Here is an 18,652-nt window from a genome sequence, read left to right on the forward strand (position 1 = left end):
ACTATAATGTATCTGTTTGATTAATTGTAATAGAAAACGCTGAGGCTTCATTACAGAGTCAGGCCCTGTCTACCAGCTTTACGTGTCTTATTTCATCTTCAGAGCACTCTATGGTGTAAGTTCAACCGTTCAATTGAAGACGAGAGAAGTTACATAATTTGTTCCAGGTCATGTAGCTTGTAAGTGATGTAGTCTGGACTGTTTAGAAACCAAATAATCTGACTCCAGAGTCCTTACTTAGACGCCTACTCTGCCAAAATGCCTTTTCACATCTGGACTCCCCATCAAATCAAAGAGCCCTTCAGAAGAGGGCCTTTGTTTTTCTCACATTTGATATTTGAGTGCCTATTTGTGCAGGTATTTGTGCCAGGTGCTGACCAAAGAGTTACGAACAAGACAGCGTCTTTGCCATTACAGAACTTAAAAATAGTAGAGAGAGGCAGACGTTAAACAGAAAGCATTACCTAATTTAATTGTGACAAAAATTACAAAGGGGAAGGCAGAAAGTGTTCCGAGAGTGACCGAGAAAGGATCTAACCCAGACTCGGGGAGTCAAGAGGCAGGCCGAGGCCCGTCTCAAAAGCGCTGCGTGAGAAGTGGCAGGAAGGAGCCCACTGGAGCGTGTCAGTCTCCTGAGCTTGCAACCCGACACAGGACACGCTGGGTAAGCGCCTGAGGCGTCAGCTGACCCAAAAGGCGGGTGGCTGAGCGGGCAAGTGGAAACGGATGGCGGGATTGACCTACGGAGCGGCGGGCAGGACCCCAGACACAGCCGGGGCGTCGAAGACAGGCGGAGCGGAGGCCTGATGCGGGATAGGGGCAGTTTTGGGAAGCAGCCAGGACCGCCCTGCTAAACCGCCCCACTCACCCTTCGCTCTACCGGCAGCGGGAGGCACCCACCCCGCGGAGGGAGAGCAACGCCCCGCCGCACGCGCGCCGGAAGTAGGGGCGGGGGACTCCCCTCTAGGAGCCCGGAGGACCGCAGCTCTGTGGCGGGCGCGGATCGGGTCTCGCGGGTAGGGCGCGGGTCCGGCTCAGACCTGGCGGGGGCATAGCAGAATCCGAACGGTTGACGCGCTGCTGAAAGGGTGGGGAGCATAAGATACATATTAAATATAATTATATATTCGATATATTTTTTTAATATATAAAAATATACGTATATATCCAAACATATTTTTCCTCGTTCTGTCGCAGGCTGGGATACCATAGAGAAAATACCATCGAGAAAATAAACACCGAGAACCCATGATCTCTACATTCTGAGAGGAAGAGGAGCTGACCACGCTCACCGCAGACGTGCTGACTGCGAAGACGACAGTCCTAGGAGCTGCGGGAGGGCTGGGGCGGGGACGGGTCCTGCCCAGGAATGCCTAGGACGCCAGGTGCTGCGGAGGGGTCCGGGTGGGGTGCGGGGCAGGAGAAGCTCGTAGGAATTTCGTCGTGGACTCTGCCCTCGAGCTGCGCACGGCCGCGTGCTGGATGCTGACACAGGAGGAGGAGCGCCACGGGTTTCCCGCGTAGGAAGCGGCAGGAGCCAAGGCACAGCGGGGCGGGGTTCAGGGCAAGCTCGGAATTGGCCCAACATCTTGGCTGGCCAGAAACTAGGCCAAGGGGCTGGTTAGAGTGAGTTACGTTGTGGAGAGTGTCAAATACCAGGCTCACGTGTTAGCAATGCATTGAATCATCAGTGCAGGCTATTCACATATAACATGGCTAGAACGGTGTTCAGGGCGGTGTCTGTACCGTATAGAGTGGATTAAAGGGCAAAAGAGATGAAAGAATACAGGTGACACATGAATTTAGCAAAATGTAATAATCTGTGAAAATATGATTGAAAATAGGGCAAGGCATGACATCGCCTCCAAGGGAGGTCTTTTGGAAAATAAACGGGATTGTGAAATAGTAACGTTTTGGAATGGGGGAGGAAAAGGAGTTCGAGAAGAGGAGCTACTTACGGAGCGCCCAGATGGTTCAAACATCATAAAAGCAGCAGTGTTTCAGGAGAGGGAACAGGTGACTAGCAGATGCTGCAGAGAGCCGAAAGAAGGTGAGAACTAAGCTGATGGTGGAATTAGGGGGAATGACAGAGGAGGGCAAGAGAGAGAGATGTTACCTGTGGACTCTCCTTTCCAGTGGTTCAGAAGAGTTGGTAAGACTGAAAATAGACAATAATCTCCTTTGAGAATTGTGATACTGCAAGAAAGGAAAAAGGATATTGGTTGAACTAAGCAACCGAATTTAAAGTATTCTTTTTTTCAAGGGTAGTGGAGAGCTAATTTCTAGAAAAGAAAAGGTAAAGTTTAGTAGGCACTAGAAATTGAAGATGGAAGAAAAGGGATACCGCTGATGGGGAGGGAATGAGACCAGATAGGCTGGTGAAGTTGTTTGTTTCAGAAAAGAAGGAAGTGATTTGTTCCTGAATAGGAGGAAAGTGGAGGGTGAGTGAGGACAGAAATACTGCAAGAGAGAGAGGAGAAGTTGAAGATGTTTGTGTCAGATGATTCAGACCACAAAGGTGGTACAGTTGAGCCAGATTTTGAAGAATGTTACGACAGCCAATGACTGGAAGAGACGACTTCAAGTTATGTTCTGTATCTACCATCCAATATGAAAGCCATTAGCCATACATGGCTATGTGTAGGAAAGCAGCCTGTTGCATGACAAGAGTAATGCCATCTTGAAGTGAAACATCATAATAACCAGTGTTTGACTCTTGCATACCAAGGCATTCCCCCAGCAAGGTCAAGAAACAATGCCTATAACATAGATAACCCCTCATCAAGAAACAATATCTGTAGCATAGAAACCCCCTCGTAAAGATCCTGATCTAATTTTCCCACTGGTCAGAGTTTTGCAAGAGGGTCTCAGACATGACCAGCTGCACATGTTTTACCAAAAAAAAAAGCTTGCTATAGAAAGAATAATTCCCGCAGGGCAGGTATGGGGATCCACCATCTTAGGTCCCTTTGTCCCTACCAAATGTTTCCTTCTGAGAAACTGCATTTGTCAGCTCAGCTCTCTCAACCTCTGGGAGTAGGTTTACATATACTTGCTCACTTGATATATGGCTGATAGGAACTGAGGAAGTAAAATTTTCATTTCATTGAATTTTAATTAATTTACATTTAAATTGCCACATGGGATTAGTGGTTCCATACTGGACAGTGAAGCTAGCCTATACTGGTTAAAAAGAACCCAATGAGTGAAATGAACAAAGTAAACATTAGCAGTTTCTAATGAAGCAGATAAAATGAGTGCCCCCCCCCAAAAAAAGACTGTAAAATTGTCTTCTATGTAAAAAGCCCATAAGATTTATATACAGAACATACTCAATTTGTTCATTCCCTAAAAAGATCTAGCAACACACTTTTTAATGTAAGTACTCAATTTCCCCATTTTTAATGAACAGATGAATACCAATATTTGCTAACACTGTGGGGTGGGGAGGGGAGAGTGATATATACCTAAGAAAATTAGCAACTTCATCAATAATAAACATTTCTCTATCATTTATTTATTTTCTTTTAAAAAATGTATTAACATCTGAATAATGCATGGGCTTTAGATAATGAAGTATCAATTTTGGTCAACTAATTTTGACAAATATGTCATATCAATGAAAGATGTTAATAAAGAGAAATGAGTGTGAAAGTATATGGGATGTCTCTGTACTATCTATCTTTGCAATAATAGATAAATTGACTTTTAAAATATCTTAATAAAAAGAAGGCAGGAATAGGGGAACAAGGGAACAGATACCTTGTCTGCCCTTCTTTGCTGTGGGGCTTCAGTAACCTGTTACACTTACACACCATATCCTCTGTATCTCTTATCTGCTCTTTTTCATTTTTGTTTCTCATTTGCATATTTTACTACCTATTTTTCAGATCACTAATTCTTTCTTCAGTGATAATGAACTTTTAAACATATCCCTTGAGTTCTCAATTTCTGTAATTGAATTTTTTAATTCAGAATTTCTTTTTGGTTCAAGTTCATATCCATTATTTTGTTTTATTTTATTTATTTTTTGAGATAGGGTCTCACTCTCTTGCCTAGACTGGAGTGGAGTGGTGTGATCTCAGCTCACTGCAACCTCTGCCTCCTAGGGTCAAGCAATTCTCCAGTCTCAGTCTCGCTGGGATTACAGGCGCAGGCCACTACCACCTGAATGATTGTTTATATTTTTAGTAGAGATGGGCTTTCACCATGTTAGCCATGCTGGTCTCGAACTCCTGACCTCAAATGATCCACCTGCCTCGGCCTCCCAAAGTACTGGGATTACAGGCGTGAGTCACCACGCCCCGCCCATTTTAGAAAGATTTTTATGGTAACACACACATGCCATTAAATTTACCATTTTAACCATTTTTAAGTGTACACTTCTGTATTCGTCCATTTTCACGCTGCTGATAAAGATATACCCGAGACTGGGCAATTTACAAAAGAAAGAGATTTAACTGGACTTACAGTTCCATGTAGCTGGGGAGGTCTCACAAACATGGTGGAAGGTGAAAGGCATGTCTCACATGACAACAGCAAGAGGGAGAATGACAGCCAAGCAAAATGTGTTTCCCCTTATCAAACCATCAGATCTCATGAGACTTATTCACTTCCACCAGAACAGTATGGGGGAAACTACCCCCATGATTTAATTCTCTCTCACCGGTTCCCTCCCACAACACATGGGAATTATGGGAGTACAATTCAAGATGAGATCTGGGTGGAGACACGGAGCCAAACCATATCAACTTCAGTGGCATTAAGTGCATTCACAATGTTGTACAACCTTCACAAACATCCATCTCCAGAACTTTTTCATCTTCCCAAACTGAAACTCCATACCAATTAAACAGTGATTCCCCATTTCTGCCTCTCCCGAGCCCCTGGCAACCACCATTCTACTTTCTGTCTCTATAAATCTGATTACTCTTAAGTACCTCAAATAAGTGGGATCATACAATATTTGCCTTTTTGTGACTGGCTTATTTTACTTAATGTCTCCAGGTTTATCCATGTTGTAGTATATGTCAGATTTGTCTTTCTTTTTAGGGCTGAATAATATACCATTGCATGTATATACCACGTTTTGTTTATCCATTGATCTGTTAATGGACACTTGGGTGGCTTTGACCTTTTGGCTATTTTGAATAATGCTACTATAAGAGTACCTTTAATCCATTTTTAATTTCTGTATATGGTGTAAGGCAAGAACCCAACTTCATTCCATTGTATGTATCCAGTTTTCCCAGTATCATTTTATGAAAAGGCCACCATTTCCACCATTGAATGGTCTTAGCACCCTTGTTAAAAATCAATTGACCATATGTGTGAGGGTTTACTTCTGAGTGCTCTATTTCATTTGTCTGTATGTCTATTCTTATGCCAGTATCACACTGTTTTTATAATTGTAGCTTAATGAAATCAGGAATTAAAGTCTAATAAGTCATTCTAAAAATAGCTTCTGGTTTTCTGTCAAATTCTTCTCAATCTTGTCTTTTATGTCCCCAAACAGTATTTTAGCCAAATCTAACTATCCTAACATAAGAAACTCCAGTGATTCTACTTCTATCATCAATTGTTTCTGCTGGTTGTTCTTATCTCGTTTGCCAGGTTATCTTTTATCATGAATTTCCATGAAAAACTGACGTGGAAATAATTTGAAGTTACTCCTCTTCTTTATTTTATTTTATTTTTTGAGATGGAGTCCCGCTTTGTTGCTCAGGCTGGAGTGCAGTGGCGCGATCTCGGCTCACTGCAAGGTCTGCCTCCCACCATTCTCCTGCTTCAGCCTCCTGAGTAGCTGGGACTACAAGCACCTGCCACCATTCCCGGCTATTTTTTTTTTTTTTTTTTTTTTTTGTAGAGACGGGGTTTCACCATGTTAGCCAGGATGGTCTCGATATCTGTCCGCCTCAGCCTCCCAAAGTGCTGGGATTACAGGGGTGAGCCACTGTGCCTGGCCGAAGGTACTCCTAGAAAGAATCATTGTTTGCCTCTGCCATATATCTGGGAACTCCAGTAATTGTAGGTCATCACAAACCAGTTTTAGGGACTAAGATTTTTCTGGGTCAACCAGATGACTTGCGGTTGGGCTACAGTCTGTGGAAGGGCTGGTTTACTAGAAGTTCACCTTTATTCCTAGAATATAGTTGCTTTTCGGTATAATTCCAACTACCAAGGTCCCAACCCTTAGTCTCGGATTCCAACTTTCTTCTCTCTAGTCCTGTGAGGTATCAAAAATGCCATTCAGTACCCTCAGCTGCCTCTTCCAGATAAGCAAATAATCTGAAAGTGAAAGCCCACTAGATGCTTTGGTTCACCTCACTGGACTTAGATCATTTCTTAGATCTTGTTCTAGTATTCTGTACTACCTTGACAGTTCTAATGCCTTTCAGCTGATTTTCATATTTTTTATGGATTTACTGGTTGTCCTTAAGGGAAGTATGATCCACATTACTCACTCTACCAATATTGGAAGCTGAGTTCTGTGACTTTAATTTTCCCCTAAAAGATAGTATCTTTTGAAGAATAATAAGTTTTTTATTTTAATGTAGTCCGACTGAACTTTCCTTTTTACATATATTCGGCTTTATTATCTTTTTTAAAGATTTATTTCCCTACTCTGAAGTCATAAATATACTTTCACATATTTTCTTCTACAAATTTTACAAAAGGTTTGCTTTTCTTCCATGTATTTAATATACTTGCTATTTGCTTTGTGTGCAGTTATGAGGCAGAGATCTATAATAACTATTTCTAGATGAATAATTATCCATTAATCACTTACTGAATTGTCCTTCTTATCCACACTGGTTTTCATGCCAGCTCATTCACCTACATTATTCATCTTTGATCCCACATATAGTGTTATGATGGAGATGGCTATAGGCTATTCCATTCATCTATAAAGTTAGCATCATAAGAATGATTAAGAATGCATGAACACTACAAGTCACTCAGTATTGCTTACCAATCTTAGGTTTTTCTAATAAGCTCACCTTTGCACAAAGTTTATTTCAAGCCATCTTCTCAAGCATTATTCTCCTCACCCCTCATTCTTAAATGATGATATAACCTCCTTCTTCCCAATGAATTGGAACATCCTCAGTTTCCCACTAACCTACCTGAGCTTGCACTCATTCTCTCCTATCATCTTAATTAGCATAGGAGAAGGGCCACTCATATCTAAACACTTATTCTTCCACTTGTACCTTGGATCCCATCTCCTTCCCCATCAATCATATGCCATCAACAGTTCATTCTCTTCCTGTGTTATCTACTCTCTCTCCTGGATTCTTCCTGCTATCTTTTACACATTTACACATTACATATCTTTCCTATCTTAAAAATAATCAAGCCACCAACCAAGCAAATAAACCATCCCTAAACTCCACTATTATCCTATTTCTTACTTTCTTTTATTCATAACTGACTTGTTGAAGTTGGTCTATACTGACATTCTCCATTTCCAGATATCCCATTTTCTTCTCATGCTGGTTCTCTTCAAAGTTTGTTTTTTATGAAGAGGTGTTGGATTTTGTCAAATGCTTTTTCTGCATATTTTGTCCTTTATTCTGTTGATATGGATTTGGTTGATTTTTAAACTGATGCTCAGATGGATCCCTGGGATAAATTCCACTTGATTGTGGTAGAAAATCCTTTTTTATATGTTACCAAATTCAGTTTACTAGTATTTTGTCGAGAATAAGAGATAATGGTCTGTAGTTTATGTTTCTTGTGATGTATTTGACTGATTTGGGTATCAAAGTAATACTGGCCTCATGAAATGAGAGGAAGATGTTCCTTCCTCTTGTTTTGGGGCAGGGGAGAGTTTGTAAAGAACTGGTATTAATTCTTCTTTAAATGTTTGGTAGAATTCAACAGTAAAGCCCTTGCACCCATTCTCTCCTATCATCTTAATTAGCATAGGGCTTTTCCTTGTGTGTCTTTTTTTTTTTTAAATTACTAACTCAATCTCTTTATTATACATCTATTCACATTTTCTACTTCTTCTTTAGTCAGTTTTCTGTCTCCAGGGCATGTCAGAGACCTTCACAGCAGCTCCTCCCATCACAGGCCTTGGGGCCTAGTAGGAAAAAAATGATTTTGTGGGTGGGGCCCAGGGCTCCCCTGCTGTGTGCAGCCTAGGGACTTGTTGCCCTGCGTCCTAGCTGCTCCAGTCAAGGCTGAAAGGGGCCAATGTACAGCTCGGGCTGTGGGTTCAGAGAGTGCAAGCCCCACGTCTTGGCAGCTTCCACGTGGTGTTGAGCCTGTGGACACACAGAAGTTAAGAATTGAGGTTTGGGAACCTCTGCCTAGATTTCAGAGGATGTATGAAATGCCTGGGTGTTGAAGCAAAAGTTTGCTGCAGGGTCAGAGCCCTCATGGAGAATCTCTGCTAGAGCAGTGTGGAAGGGAAATGTGGGGTTGGAGTCCCCACACAGAGTCTCCAACGAGGAACTGCCTAGTGGAGCTGTGAGAAGAGGGCCCCTGTCCTCCAGACCCCAGAATGTTAGATCCACTGAAGGCTTGCACCATGCACCTGGAAAAGCTGCAGACACTCAATGCCAGCCTGTGAAAGCAGCTAGGAGGAGTGCTGTACCCTGCAAAGCCATAGAGGCAGAGCTGCCCAAGGCCATGCGAGCCTACCTCTTGCATCAGTGTGCCTTGGATGTGAGACATGAAGTCAAAGGAGATCATTTCAGAGCTTTAAGATTTGACTGCCCTGATGGATTTCAGACTTGCACAGGGCCTGTACCCACTTTGTTTTGGCCAATTTTTCCCATTTGGAATAGGTGTATTTACCCAGTGCCTGTATCCCCATCATATTCAGGAAGTAAGTAACTTGCTTTTGATTTTACAGGCTCACAGGCAGAAGGGATTTGCTTTGTTTCAGACTTTGGATTTGGACTTTTGGGTTAATGCTGGAATGAGCTAAGACTTTGGGGGACTGTTGGAAAGGCATGATCATGTTTTGAAATGTGAGGACATGAGATTTGGAAAGGGCCAGGGGCAAAATGATATGATTTGGCTGCATCCCCACCCAAATCTCATCTTGAATTTTAGGTCCCACAATCCCCATGTGTCATGGGAGGGACCCAGTGGGAGGTAATTGAATCATGGAGGCAGCTACCTCCATGTTGTTCTTATGACAGTGAGTTCTCACGAGATTTGATGGTTTTTATAAGGGGCTTTTCCCCTTTTGCTTGGCACTTCTCCTTCTTACCACCATGTGAAGAAGGACATGTTTGCTTCCCCTTCTGCCATGATTGTAAGTTTCTCGAAGCCTCCCCAGTCATGCTGAACTGTGAGCCAATTAAACCTCTTTCCTTTATAAATTACCCAGTCTTGGGTATATCTTTATTAGCAGCATGAGAACAAACTAATACAGTAGGCTTGTGTATCTAGGTTTGTGTATCTATACTCTATGATGTTCACACAAAGATGAAAGCACCTAATGATGCATTTATCAGAATGTATCCCTAGCATCAAGCAAAAGATGACTGTACTTCCTTCCTTCTGCTGTTTTGTTGCTGTTTTTAAATTTGCTCTCATTTTAAAAGTTTCTTAAGGTGGAAGCTTAGGTTTAGATCATTTTTTTTCTTTTCTAATATAGACATATTAAAGCTACAAAATTTCCTCTAACCATTACTTTTGCAGCATCCCATAAAATATTTTATGTTGTACTTCACTTTTATTCAGTTTAAAGAACTTTCTAATTTATCTTATGATTTCTTCTTTGGATCATGGGTTATTTATATTATGTTATTTAATTTCCAAATATTTGTGGAGTTCTCAAATTGTGCTGACTCAATATGCCCTCTGGGTCAGTGGAATCCTCACTGTCCCCAACCTCTTGGTCTATAGAGACCCAACTGGTCCTAGCTTCTGGACTCTTAAGAGGCCTCACTCAGCTGAGGTGGCCCTGCCATCTCTGCCCTTGGTAGTGTCCCCATCCTCTGGGTACCCCATTTCCTGCTTTTAGAATACCAGAAGTTGGACAGCTTTTCTTCTTTTCATCTTGTCTCTGTCATCTTCAAAATTAGCAGTGTTTCTGGGGATAGCATTGTCACAATTCTTGTTAGTTTTCCATAGATTTTAAGAGAATCCATACGATTAGGCACAAGGATTCTCTATAGATCCTTCCTGGATAACCCAATTTCTATCCTGGAGTCTGCTGAAATAGTTAATTGGATCCACAAATCACACCTAATCGCTTCACCAAAACATTCGTCCCAGTGCTGTCTCCAGAGCATGCTGAGATAGGCTGAGAAATTTCCAAATCATCAAATGATTTTTGCTTAACAGTTTCCTCCTCAGTGTATCTCTTTCCTCTCATATTTTACCATAAGAAGGAAGGAAAAGACAAGCTATACCTTCTACCCGTTGCTTGGAAATACCCTCAGCTAAATATACTCAAGTTCATTAGTTACAAGTTCTACTTTCCACCCAATAGCACAGCATGATTCAGCCACATTTCTGCCACTTCTAACAAGGATTGCTTGTTCTCTAGTTTCTAATACATGTTCCTTCTTTCATCTGAGATCTCACCAGAAGTATCTTTAATGTTCATTATTTCTAGCAGCATTCTCTTCATGGCAATATATGTGTTCTCTAAAATGTAACTTTCTCTACTGTCCTCTTTACTTCTTTCTGAGCCCTCACCAGAATCACCTTTAATCCTCCTATTTCTACAATCTCTTCAAGGCTTTTTCTATTAAGAATTTCAAAACTCTTCCAGCTCAATCACTTACTCAATTCCAAAGCCACATCTATATTTTTAGATATTTGTACATAGCACCCCACTTCTTGTACCACAAACAAGATGGCATAATACAATAGAAATGTATTCTCTCATAGTCTGGAGGTTAGAAGTGCAAGATCAAGGTGCCAGCAGGGCCATACTCTCTCTGAAGGCTCTAGGGAAGTGTCTGTTCCATCCCATTGTCTGAGCTTCAGGTTGCTGGCAACCATTGGCATTCTTTGCCTTTTGGATGCATTACTCCAATCTCTGCCTCCATCATCACATGCATTCTCCTCTCTGTCTCCTCTGTGTCTGAATTTGCCTATCTTATAAGAACACCAGTCACTGGATTAGGGCCCACTCTAATCCTTTATGACCTTAACTTGATTATATCTGCAAAGGCCCTGTCTTAGGTCATTCAGGTTGCTATAACAAAAATATCATAGCCTGAGAAGCTTAAAAACAACATAAATTTATTTCTCATAGTACTGGGGGCTGAAAAGTCCAAGATCAAGGCACTGACAGGTTTGGTGTCTGGAGAGGGTCTGCTTCCTGGTTCATAGACAGCCATCTTCTCACTGTGTCCTCATATGGCAGAAAGCCTTGGAGTGCTCCAAGTCCTATTTCATAAAGACAATTAATTCCACTCATAAAGGCTCTGCCCTTATAACCTAATTACCTCCCATAGGCCCACGTCCAAATACTATCACATAAGGAGTTACAATTTAATATATGAATTTTTGGGGGACATAACATTCAGCCTACAGCAGACCCTATTTTCAAGTAAAGTTACATTCACAGGTAATGGAGGTTAGGGCTTGAACCTATCTTTTAGGGGGATACAATTCAATCCACAACAATGTGGTAAGTATAAACCAAGATTTATTTAAACCACTGTGGGCCAGAAGCAGTGGCTCATGCCTGTAATCCCAGCACTTTGGGAGGCTGAGGTGGGTAGACTGATTGAGCCCAGGAGTTCAAGACCACCCTGGGCAACATAGTAAGACTCCGTCTCTACAAAAAAGTAGAAAAATTAGCCAGTCATGGTGGCATGCACCTATATTCCCAGACACTTAGGAGGCTGAGGTAGGAGGATCACTTAAGCCTAGGAGGTTGAGGCTGCAGTGAGCTGTGATCACACCACTGCACTCCAGCCTGGGTAACACAGTGATACCTTGTCTCAAAAAAAAAAAAAAAAAAAAAAATAGAGAGGGACAGAGAAGGTAACCACCATTTATAAAAAGAGAGAGAGAGAGAGACAGGTGGAGAGACAGACATAGAAGGCAAGCAACACTTATTGAAAAAAAAGAAAGAAAACACACACACACACAAAACACCATGACATGCCTTTCAGTTACTTAACAGATAAAGATTTTTCAAGGTGAGGCCAATGACCTCACTGATTAAAAACAAAGGGAATTATCTGACCTGAACTGAACTTTAAAGATCTTGGGGAATTATAGTATTTCTTGACACAAGGCCAGTCACTTCTGTCAAAGTGAACCTTGGGAACTGTGATTATACTGGCCATTATTTTCTTTTCTGAATCAGAGTTTTCAGCACTGGTTCTGATTTTTAGGAAGTCAGTGTGAACCAGACATGCACACTGACATGTCAAAGATGTCTTATTACCCATAATTTAAAGATCTTATTCACAACAAACATGTTAATACTTGTTAATATTTATTTCAGCAGCAGTCTACTTGTTAATATGAGCAAAAGGCAAGTTAATTTTTAATGTGGCTTCACAATTTTGACTTCCTTTTTTTTTTCCAGAACTGGAAATTGATTTTTAAACTGAAATCCCTTCCTTGTGAAAATTGTTGCATAGTCTAACTATCAAAGAAAATTAATTTCCAATACAATACATGATAAACAAAAGTCCACATGTAGGTCTTTATGTTCATTTCTCTGAGGAAGAAGTTTGCAGTTTTCATCCTTTTTAAAATAAATTTACTGTCTCAAAAAGATTGCGAACCACTGCTCTAGAACGTATACCTAAGTTAGACATATGTTAATACATATGTTTGACCTAGTTTCCCCCAAGTGAAATGAGAAATAGAATTCAGGTAGAATATTGGTGGTGGCCTATCAGTTTCATTCTTGAAAATTTATATCACTCCCCATGCCTGTATTATCACTCCTAATCTCTCTGGAAACCCTTCATTTCCATTTACTTACGGACCATAGTTGGCTCTAGATTTGTTTTGGCCAGTCCAGCAAACAAACTCCAAGTTAGCTCATCAAACTCACACACCGAAAGCAACATCTCTGGCAAGACTCCACAAAGCTACAAATCTAACATAATCAGAAAGAATGGTTTGGCTTCCTTGGTCAAACACCCAGAAAATCTACGTCCATATCATCACTTTTGGGTAAAAGGTTAACAAAACACTTTACCTTTGTATATGAGAATTAACCTTTGGTTAATTTTCTCATTCTGTTTTATTGAAAACTTATTCATATGTCAATTATGTTACCCAACAATACTGTTTATGGTAAAAATGATTCCTGGTTACCAAAAGAATTATAAATGAACTATAAATACTGACTATAATGGATACTATAACTTTGGGCCTCCCTGAGTATACTGACTCGTGTAATTGGCATGTCTCTTGTAGAAATTCTAGAAGCTATGTCCATGGAGTTGTTATAAGACATATTAGCTCCTGTGGAAGTTTCTAATCCAGATGCATCCCACAGCTGCCCAGTGTAAGTCTCATCTCCTTGCATCTGAGCTGTCATCAACTCGGAATGGGAAGGCCAAAAAAAAAAAAAAAAAAGCTTGGATGCTTATATAAAACACTGTGAGTACCACTTCCACAGAAGAGGAGTAGGTGCTGCCTGCTGGTCAGTTGTGGTTTCTGTCCTATCCTTCTAAGTGAATCTGATGCCAAGGGTGATCTGCAGTAGTCTTGAAGGTCTAAAAGTCTAGTTGAATTCAAGAACAACATTCTGGGGGGCAATGATATACACCCAGCTTCTTTTGGAAACTACTCGAAAATTTATGTTTCTTCCTTCTCTCATCTTCTTATCATCTAACACAATATGTGGTAATAGTTAACTATATATGTCAGTATTTAAGTTATAGGACATGAAAGAAGGAGTGTTATCAGCTAGGAGCAGAATGAATGCCATTCATGGGCCAAAAAAAGACTATTTTCCTCTTTTGCGAAATGGTTAACATGTTAATAGTTATGTGATAGTAGTGTTATGTAAGGTGGAAGCACAACTTCATTATCATCATAATTTGGAGAATTAAAGCATGGCTCAAAGAAACATGTATGGTACTAAGTTGACAAGGGGCAGACCATGATGCTTTTATAATGTGTCATCTTGCCTAGAGTGCACTAGTTTTCCTAGGATTATTTTATGTTTACAGTTTGGGTGGGCCAAAAAGGCAATTTTTGGGAGATGTGTAATGTGGAAAGGAAATAGTAGCCATTTGTAATTCACATATGTTGTTGCTGACTGGTGACACACTTAACTGACTCATTTTGTTGCAGCTTGGCCTGCAACTACTCTACCATCCTCTAGATCCTCCTTCAGCTTCTCCAACTCCTGGCCTATGTATGTGTTTTTATGACAAACAGTCCCAGCTTCTGAAGGATACCCTCACCATCAAGCTCAAAGGCAACAAGAACTAACATGGATTTCAGTCCATTTTCATGAGGTTCAAGTTTGTACTTGTGACTTCCAGCCTGACCCTGACTTCTTCCATTTTACTTCCATCTTCCTTTCTGACTACTCTGCCAACATCAAATTCCAGCATCAGACACACAACAGCATTATAGGACTGCCTAACCAGCTCTCATAATTGTGCAAGCCAATTCTCTTTAACGAATCCATATATACATGTACATATATTTAATTACTTGTTGTGTGTTTCTGGTTGAACACTGACTGATATATCAGGGATAAAGAAGGTCATTTCATCATGAAAAAGGAGTCAATCAAGAGGCATAACAGGCTGGGCATGGTTGGTCACACCTGTAATCCCAGCACTTTGGAAGGCCAAGGCAGGCAGATCACCTGAAGTCAGGAGTTTGAGACCAGCCTGGCCAACATGGTGAGACCCCGTTTCTACTAAAAAAACAAATACAAAAATTAGCTAGATGTGGTGGCACGCACCTGTAGCCCCAGCTACACCGGAAGCTGAGGCACAAGAATAGCTTGAACCCATGAGGTGGAGGTTGCAGTGAGATCATGCCACTGTGTCACAGGATACTTTGGGTGTTGCTTTTCTGGTCAGAAACCTCTGTGGCCAGTGGTACCTTTGCCTGAGTTTTGCTTGGGCCCACTGGGATTGTTCTGCCCACTCAGGCTGCACTTGGCTAATGCTACCAGCCTGGATCTCACCCCTGCCAAAGGCAAGCCAGCTGTGGAGCAGCAAGGGGTGTGTGAGCAAGAGAGTGTGGGGTCTGGCCACTGCACACAGTCAGGCACGCTGGCTGCAGCAGGGTGGGCAGCTCCAGGTGCTACTACGGGCCCTGGCTCACTGTGAGGCTGTGACTGGACTAAGTACACCGCGGTGGTGCCCAGAAGCTTGGAGACTCCAGGAAGTGCAGGGCCCCAAAGGGAGTCACAGTTCTGGCTCAGGAGCTTCCTGGTCTGGGCTCCCCGAAGGGCCACAGCTCTTCTCTCCTTTGCCTGCAATGTGGTGAGCAAGGGGCATGTTTCAGCCCTATTTGTGTTATAGCTCTTTCAGCCCCACTATTCAGCAGGTCTCAAGTTTTTGTCCAGCATCCAGAAAGAATGAGGTAGGCAAACAAGTGGAGGCTGAGCAAAGTGAAGAGGAGCTTTACTGAGAAGGAGGAGCTTTACTGAGAAGGAGGAGCTTTACTGAGCAACAGGATAGCTCAGAGGAGACCCTGGAGTGGGCAGCTCCTTTCTGCAGGCAAGACATCCTGTTGTCTCTGCAGCTCTCAGCAGAAAGAAGACCCTGGAGTGGGTAGCTCCACTCTGCTGGCAGCTTGTCCCATCATCTCTGCAGCTCTCAGCAAAGAGCAGGCCCTGAAGTAGGTAGCTCCTCTCTGCAGGTTGCTCCTCCTGTTGTCTCTGCAGCTCTCAGCAGAAAAGAGGCCCTGGAGTAGGTAGCTCCCCTCTGCTGGCAGGTCTTCTCCCCAAGTCTGGCTGAGTCCAGGGACTTTTACGGGCCTCAGAGAGGAAGAAGTGCATGCTGATTGGTCCATGGGCAGATCCAAGAAAAAGCACCACCAGTTCCCTCTCCAGTCAGGGGGACTGGTGGCCTGGTCATTAGGCTTCAGGCCTTCCCTGGGGACTTGCCCCTTTCTGCCCCAGAGCATGTCGTCTCCTACTGCTTTCTATGGTGCCCAGGCTGTTTGTGGGGAGAAGCACCTGCAGGCCAATGCCAAACTGCCCTCGGCCTTCCCTCGGCCTCCCTCCTATGTTTGTCAGCACCCAAAGTCTGGAGGGGGCTGAGGCAGCAGAGGAATGGCCTGTCAGTACTGCCTCAAGTATGCGCACAACTGGCTGGGCTGCAACAGCACCCTGGCTCAGCCCCAACCTTGCTCCTAGATGGGAGCAGTCACCATGAGCAGGGTGAGGCCAGGCAGCAGAAGCAGATACCTCTAAGCCTGCTGAGGTGGGGGTGCCTTCCCAGACCCATAGAGTGCAGAGATATCCAGGTTGGTCCACAGCCACAAGTTGGGTGGCTACAGCTGCACAAAGGAGGTGGGGGGATGCAGGCGGGGCTCCGGCCTGCTCCCAGCCTCCAAGAACATGGTCTGTAGCAAGGACTCGGGTGGCTGCAGTTGGACCTGGGAGGGTGGGGCTCCTGCCTGCTCCCGGTCTCCAAGAACACAGGGAGGCTCAGCCAGCAGCCATCACTTGGGCAGTTGCAGCTATGCCCGGGGAGCTCCCACCCACCAACTTGGAAGGAGCTGGGCTCCTGCTTGACCCCATTCTCTCTGGCTCTGTGAAGCTCACAGCACAGGCAGAGCCTCCCGGCTGCAGCCAGCATCTTGGCAGCGGCCACTCCAGATGGTCCAGATGGCCCACCATTGCCATCAACAACACTCCAGCCTGGGCAACAGAGTGAGAGACTCCATCTCAAAGAGAAAAAGGAAAAGGAATAATAATTCTAAACATTTATGCAAATTGTGAGCTTCAAAATACATAAAATTAAAACTGATAGAATCACAAGGAGAATAGACAAAACCACAATTATTGACAGAGAATTCAATACTCATCTTTCAATAATTACTTTTAAAATTAGTAGAAAATCAGCAAAGCATATAGTAAACTTCAGTAATACCATTAATCAACTAACAATAATCAAATAGTCGACCCAACGGCAGCAGAATATATTAATATATCCTTCTCAAATGTGCATGGAACATTTATGAAGACAGACCATGTTTGGGGCCATTAACGAGTCTCAATAGATTTTAAAGAATTCAAGTCATACACAGTATGTTCTTTGACCACAATAAAATTAAATTAGAAAGAAATATCAGAAAAATCTCTAGAAACCCCCCAAATATTTAGAAACTGAAAAAATCCAAGTTCAAAGTATTCTGAACTGAATGAAGACAAAAAGACAACACATCAGAATTTGTGAGATGCTGCTAAGGCTGTACTTAGGGGAAAATTTATAGCACCGAAGTTCTATAACACAAAATAAGAAATATCACAAATCAGAGACCTCAACTTCCACTTAAAGTAACCAGAAAAAAAGAAAAAGGCAAATTAAACCCAAAGCAAGGAGAAAAAAGGAAATAAAAGGGGCAGAGTGGAAATTAATAGACCAGAAAATGAAAGACAATTTTTAAATAAATGGAAAGCTGGTTCTCTGTAAAGATAAAAATGACAAACCTCTGGCCTATCTGACAAGGGCAAATGGAAGAAGATACAAATTACTAAGAGCAAGAATGAAAGAGGTAACATCACTGTAGATTCAACAGATACAAAAAGGACAAAGTAATATTATAAACAACTTTATGCCAACTTATACAAAATTGGCTGATTCTTTAAATGATACAAAATACTAAAGCTTACCCTAGAAGAAATATATAACCTGGATAGCACCATATCTATTAAAGAAACTGAATTTGTTAAAGTCTGGAGGGGGCTGAGGCAGCAGCTACCACTTAGCCACCCACTATTTTCTGAAATCTCTTCTTTCCCCACCGGACAGGTTAATCCAAGTCACACGTCTCATTGGTCTCAAACCAGAAATGAGATCCTAACTTCTCATTTCCTAAGATATTTATATGAACACAGCAATATCCTTTCCTACCCTGATTACCCCGCACCCTCCATTTCGGGTCCTTCTCACCCTGATCAATGAGAATTGTTCTAGGAAGCAAACCTTAAATAGACCTCGAACCCTTTCTAGATTGCAAAGTCGATAAAAATCCAACTTTCCGTTAATTCAGGGATTAATTACTGAGCATCACTTATTTCTTGCGCATTGGTTCTCAAAATGTGGTCCCAGGACCAACAGCTTCAGGATCACCTGAGAATCTGAGCTGCCACCGCCCCCTCCCCCACGACTAAATAGCAAGTCCGGAGTTGTGCGGCAGAAGTCAGTATTTTAACAAGGCCTCCAGGTAATTCTGATGCGCGCCACTCTTCTGGGGGTGTAAAAAACCAGAGAGGACAGGAAGAAAGTTAGAATTAAAGCATACCTACGAATCAGACAAGCTTCAGGGGGAGGGGCGGTTATTTAAAAAACGATAACTAATTAAGAACTTGTATGTAGTAAGAAAACCTACCCTGCCCCAGAGAGCTTTCCCGAAAGATAACGGATTCCGACATTCACCTCAAGAACCGGCAGACAGAGCAGCAAGGGATCTGTCGCTGGCCAAGCAGGTCCCTGGCTAAGGCACTGCTAGGTACAGCTCGCGGGTTTTCGGGGGTTAATTCTCGGCAACCCTCCCT

At 42.5% G+C, this 18,652-nt stretch overlaps 1 protein-coding gene across 4 annotated transcripts in view; it reads right to left on the bottom strand.

Annotated features, from left to right (window-relative positions):
• ZSCAN30 (zinc finger and SCAN domain containing 30) overlaps nt 1-18,651 on the bottom strand; it is a 35,291-nt gene extending 16,640 nt beyond the window's left edge. Inside the window, exons 1-2 of one of the 4 annotated variants that reach the window (XM_025365104.1) lie at nt 18,534-18,648; nt 9,928-9,935 (exon numbers count right to left, since the gene is read on the bottom strand). The gene's annotated coding sequence lies outside the window, so the exon portion shown is untranslated. Of the gene's footprint in view, nt 1-868; nt 1,078-9,927; nt 9,936-18,486 lie in introns of all 4 variants that reach the window. The other 3 variants (XM_025365102.1, XM_025365103.1, XM_025365101.1) reach the window with 3 other exon arrangements.
• Nucleotide 18,652: the final 1 nt, after the last annotated feature.

The sequence above is a fragment of the Theropithecus gelada genome, chromosome 18 (genome assembly GCF_003255815.1).
Source record: "Theropithecus gelada isolate Dixy chromosome 18, Tgel_1.0, whole genome shotgun sequence".
Classification (NCBI taxonomy): Eukaryota; Metazoa; Chordata; class Mammalia; order Primates; family Cercopithecidae; genus Theropithecus; species Theropithecus gelada.